The following is a 6388-nucleotide window of genomic DNA, read 5'->3' as shown; positions in this document are numbered from 1 at the left end:
CATACCTTGTGCAGCATAGACATGTATACCGGCCTTACCCAGCCATTGTTATACTACAGTAATTGCTTATTGTTGTATTTTTGATATTTCCCTTTTGGGGTGTACCCTAATTTTAAAATTAAAATAAAACCAAAAAACAGTGTTGGCTACCTCGTCCTCCTCCACCGCCGCTTCCACCTACACCGCTACGTCCACCGCCTCCTCAACCTCCTACTCCATATGGACCTCCACCTCATACATCAAGATTATTTTTTTATTTGTACGTATTTTATTTTATTCTATTTCAATAATTTATCTCTTACATTTTCAGGTGACATTCACCAATTTTTGGCTGTGATATACCCCTGCTCTACCTAGTGGACAGGTTAATAAATTTTACAAATTTTTCTGTTACATTGTCGGGTGACATTCACCAATTTTTGGCTGTGATATACCCCTGCTCTACCTAGTGGACAAGGAAATACATTTCACTAATTTCTTTGTTACATTCTTGGGTGATATTTTACCATTTTTGCTGTGAATAAACCCCTGCTCTGCATAGGTGACACGAACTGAAATTTAAAAAAATCGTCTGTTCTATTGGTGGGTGATAGTAATGTCCCGAACTATTCGCTGGTGAATAGTTCCCGGCGAACATAGCTTGTACCTCACAGTCAGCAGACACATTCCAGCCAATCAGCAGCAGACCCTCCCTCCCAGACACTCCCACCTCCTGGACAGCATCCATTTTAGATTCATTCGGAAGCTGCATTCACAGTGAGAGGAGGGACAGTGTAGCTGCTGCTGATTAAATAGGGAAAGCGTTAGCTAGGGCAGTGTTCTGTGTCCACAGACTCATCTTCTGTAAGGACAGCGTCCTGACAGCACCCCAAAAAGCCCTTTTCAGGGCTGGTACATCAGTGTGCTTTTTTTTTTAAATATATATATTGCAGTTGCCTGGCTGCCCGTCTGTGAGAGGCTGCAGGCTCAGTCACAGACAGCACTGTGTGCACACCATTCATACAGGGTGTGACTGAAAATACCTCGCAGATAAAAAAAAATTCTATTTAATATTTTTCTGTGACATAATCACATTTGCAAGCCCGTGTGTGTCAGGCCCACACAGACTGTATTGTGGCCACTGGCTAGTGGCTAGGCCTCCACTCATACCGTTACAGGGTGTCATTCACTCAAATACCTTGCAGATAAAAAAAATATATATTTAAAATTTTTCTGTGATATAATCACATTTGCAAGCCCATGTGTGTCAGAAAGGACACCCAATCTTCAACAGCTTCCGCTAAGAACCACTCTCTAAGAACCACTCTTGCTAAGTTACCACTCTCCCGCCCACCACCACTACCACCACAGCCGCTTCGCTTGATCCCTCAGAGGAGTTATTTACACATCAGTTGGATGAAATTAGTGATGCGCAACCATTATTGCCAGAGGATGTAGATAACAGGGATATGTCTCAGTCAGGCAGCATTACACACATGGACGTACAGTGTGATGATGATGATGATGATGTTGTACCCGCTGCTGCTTCCTTTGCTGAGGTGTCAGACACAAGTGAAGTGGTTGATGATGACGATGTGTCGGTGGATGCCACGTGGGTGCCTGCTCGAAGAGAAGAAGAAGAGGGGGAAAGTTCAGAAGGGGAGACAGAGAGAAGGAGGAGACAAGTTGGAAGCAGGGGGAGGTCGTCACAAGGAGCTAGTGGCACAGTCAGACAGCATGTATCGGCACCCAGGGTCAGCCAGACAGCACGCCAATCAACGCATACTGTTGCCACCACCAGAATGCCGTCATTGCAAAGCTCAGCAGTGTGGCATTTTTTTTGTGTGTCTGCCTCTGATAACAGCGATGCCATTCGCAACCTGTGCCAAAAGAAACTGAGTCGTGGGAAGTCCAACACCCACCTCGGTACAACTGCTTTGCGAAGGCACATAATCTCACATCACAAACGCCAATGTAATGACCGGCGTCACGCAAAGGGAGGGAAAAGGGAAGGCCCTGCCCAAAGGAGGGAAAGGTGGTGTCCCCTGACTCACCTTGCGGCTGGCACCTGACTGCCCTGACGTCCCTAGACGGGTTCCTCACCCATACGCCGATCACGTGCCTAAACCCTGGCTTTCCCTAAGATCAGCCCTAGGTAGTGAACGGGGCGGTGGGATCACTAGTCCGCACCACTGACACTAAGAGGAAAACACCAAGGAGAGGACAGACAATACAGACAAACATATAATCCCAGGTGGGCGACAACAGCAGACCAGAAAGGCCCAACAGGGATCCGGAGGGTAACGTTCTGGAACAACAACCAGGGAACGCAGCAACACAGCTCCAGTGGGTCAGTATAGAAGTCCAGGCAGGAAGCTCTATATCTGGCAACCAGAGAAGTGGGAGAGGGGAATATAAGGAGGTTGGGAGTGCTGGACAAGGAACAGCTGAGGAGAAGGAGCTACGGGTCCCTGAGTGAGCCAAAAAGGGTTGCAAAGCAAACCCAGAAAGCTACTATAAAGAAACAGCCCTATCTTTCTACATAGAGCGCGCAGCCAACCGCTGCGATTTCCTGACCCCGGGTATAACGGAGTCAGGCGTGGTTCTTGAGACCCTCGTGACAGCCAATGGGATGAATACAAGCAGCACACAAACTCAAAGCCACCATCCTCCTCCTGGTCCAGCATCTTCAGCCACGTCAACCACTGCTGTCCTCCTTGCCCCCTCTCAACCACCCGCCACTCCGCCTCTCACCTTCAGCAGTTCCATCTCATCTGCCCACAGTCAGGTGTCTGTAAAGGAAATGTTTGAGCGTAAGAAGCCAATGTCACAGAGTCACCCCCTTGCCCGGCGTCTGACAGCTGGCTTGATGGAACTCTTAGCCCGCCAGCTTTTACAATACCAGCTGGTGGAGTCTGAGGCCTTCAAAAAATTTGTCGCTATTGGGACACCACAGTGGAAGATACCCGCACAATTTATTTTTTTCAAAAAAGGCAATCCCAAACCTCTACTCAGTGATTGAAAAGGAAGTCATGGCATCTCTGGCATACAGTGTTGGGGCAAGGGTCCATCTGACCACTGATACCTGGTCTGCAAAGCACGGTCAGGGCAGGTATATCACCTACACTGCGCATTGGGTCAACCTGCTGACGGCTGCCAAGCATGGAATCCGTGGCTCTGCAGCGGAGTTGGTGACACCGCCACAACTTGCTGGCAGGCCTACTGCCACCTCCTCTACTCCTCCTACTCCATCCTCTTCTATAACCTCCTCGGTTGAAAGCCAGGAAGGTGTGTGGCCATTTCAGGCGTTCCTACATGGCCATGGCGCACTTTTCAGACATTCAGTGCCGAAACAACATGCCAGTGAGGCGCTTAATTTGCGACAGCCCGACACGTTGGAATTCAACACTCCTGCTCCAACAAGAAAAAGCCGTCAACGAGTATTTGTATGACCGGGGTGCTAGGACAGCCTCTGCGGAGCTGGGAATTTTTTTTGCCACGTTACTGGACGCTCATGCGCAATGCCTGTAGGCTCATGCGTCCTTTTGAGGAGGTGACAAACCTAGTCAGTCGCACCGAAGGCACCATCAGAGACCTCATCCTATTTGTTTTCTTCCTGGAGCATGTCCTGCGAAGTGTGCTGGATCAGGCTGTAGATGAGCGTGAAGAGGAAGAGGAAGAGTTGTGGTCACCATCACCACCAGAAACAGCATGACAAGCGGAGAGATGGATTCGTTCTTGCAATGCATTTGTGAGACAGATCCGGATCCGTCTCACAAATGCTTTCAGTCACATCCAGATCGGCGTATCCGGCAGGCAGTTCCGACTGTCGCAAGTGTGAAAATAGCCATATGCACACGACTGTTGTTGTGTTCCGTTCCGCAAAATGGGGTTCCGTTGTTCCGTGATCCGTTTTTGTTTCCGTGTGTCTTCCTTTATTTTTGGAGGATCACCAGACATGAAGGAAAGTAAAAAAAAGGTCAAGTTTGCCATGCAAATGATAGGAAAAAAACATGCAGACGCGGATGGCAATCTTGTGTGCCTCCGTGTTTTTTCACGGACCCATTGACTTGAATGGGTCCGCAAACCGTTTTCCGTGAAAAAAATAGGATAGGTTATATTTTTTTGACGGACTGGAACCACGGATCATGGACGTGGATGACAAACGGTGCATTAGCCGAGTTTTCAACGGACCCATTGAAAGTCAATGGGTCCGCAGAAAATCACGAAAAACGGAACAATGGACACGGAATAAAACAACGGTCGTGTGCATGAGGCCTGAGGCCATAGTCTGTGAAAAACCATGGATGACACGGATGTGTGGTAAAAAAATAAAAACGGATCTCAGACAGAAATGGCTCAAACTGATGACAACTGATGCAACAGGATCCGTTTTGTTACAGGATCCTGTTTTTCTCTCTCTCTCTCTTCTTCTGACGGTTTAGAAAAGCAAAAAGCTAAACGGTGATGTGAATGCACCCTATGGGCTCATGCACATGAACGTATTTACTTTCAGTGTCAGTTCCGGTTTTTTTTGCAGACCGTATGCGGAACCATACATTTCAATGGGTCCGCAAGAAAAACGGAAGTTACTCCATGTGCATTCTGTTTCTGTATGTCCGTATTTCTGTTCCGTAAAAATTTGTCCGCATTATGGACAAGGATAGGACTGGTCGATTAGGGGCGAGCTGTTCCGTTCTGCAAAATACGGAATGCACACGGACGTCATTCGTATTTTTTGTGGATCCATTTTTTGTGGACCGCAAAATACAAACGGTTCTGTGCATGATCCCTAAGGCTGAGTTCACATCAGCGTTCAGCGTTCAGACGGATTCGGCAGCAAAAGAAAACAGAACAGACACGGAGGAAAAATATGTTTGTGTGCATGAGCCCTAAACGGATAGATTTTTTTAGCCGATTTAAAAAATTCTTCAGAAGTGACATGTTATTTCTTGGATCTCATTGTGGATTTCATAGAAGTCAATGGAGAGGCAGAGGAACCTCAACCAAATACTCTTCTTAGGCTTCGTTCACATCACCATTCAGCCTTTCCGTTTTCCTACTCCGTTTAGGAGCAGGAGAACGGAAAGTACGGAGAAGGCACATAACTGAGCCTAAGGACCCCATAGACTATAATGGGGTCCGTTATGTTTCCGCTCAGAAGATGATTTTGGAGCGGAGACAAAAGTTGTGCGTGCATATTTTCGGTCTGCATCCGATCCGCATTTTTTGCAGATCTTTTGTGAACCCATTGAATTTTAACGGGGCTGCAAAAGATGTGGAGAGCACATTGTGGGGGTCATTTCTGAACATTTTTAAGCCAGTTCTTAGTGTAAAAATGATGCAAGAACCCCTTTTTGTACCGCATTCAACACATAAAAGTGTCAAGGGTGCGACAGGGGCCGGGACTTCGGCCCACACAAATTTACTAAGGCTTCCTGCACACGACCATATGGCTTTTTCAGTGTTTTGCGGCCCGTTTTTGTGTTTCCGTTCAGTTTTTCTGTTCCGTTTTTCCGTATGGGCATATATAGTATACAGTAATTACATAGAAAAAATTGGTCTGGGCATAACATTTTCTATAGATGGTTCCGCAAAAAACTGAACGGATACGGAAGACATACGGAGTACATTCCGTATGTGTTGTTTTTTCTTGCGGACTCATTGACTTGAATGGAGCCACGGAATGTGATTTGCGGGCAGTAATAGGACATGTTCTATCTTCCAACGGAATGGAAAAACGGAAACAGAATGCATACGGACTACATTCCGTTTTTTTTTTGGTTTTTTTGCGGAACCATTGAAATGAATGGTTCCGTATATGGAACGCCAAAAAAGACCCGTAAACGGAAAAAAACAAAAGCGCTCCTGTGCAGGAGGCCTAATATTTACACCTGGAAACAGATGTGAATGTTGGAGAATAATACTCCAGCCAGGGACTGGTCTAGTTTTTCCACCAGGCGCACGGACTGCTGAAGATGCACCTAATTTATGAGGAGACGCACAGAAATTAGTTGCATCTTCCATCTGGAAAGCCAGAGCAAACGAGAAGTAAGGCGAGGGCTACACGGTAACATATAGGGTACAACTACACTGCACCATATTTTGTACCGCTAGTCTATGGTGTCGCACTGTTGCACAAATATCCAACCTGAATGGATTTTTTGTGCGGTCGCAGTGCGACACTATAGACTAGCATTACATAATATCTCGTGCGACACATGTTTTTGTGTAACCCTAGCTTCAAAGGCAGGGTCATAAAAAGACCCCCATTGTGCAAAGGACGCACACAAATGAGGTGATAATCAATTAATTGGGATAAATGGGGTGTGAGCTAATTATCTGCAGCCAGGCTGAAGTATATATAGATGCCTGAGGAGGGCGCCACCATGTGTCCAGTGGGAGGCTG

This window comes from Bufo gargarizans, chromosome 8 (assembly GCF_014858855.1).
Source record: "Bufo gargarizans isolate SCDJY-AF-19 chromosome 8, ASM1485885v1, whole genome shotgun sequence".
NCBI lineage: Eukaryota > Metazoa > Chordata > Amphibia > Anura > Bufonidae > Bufo > Bufo gargarizans.
This window is presented reverse-complemented; position numbering follows the sequence as displayed.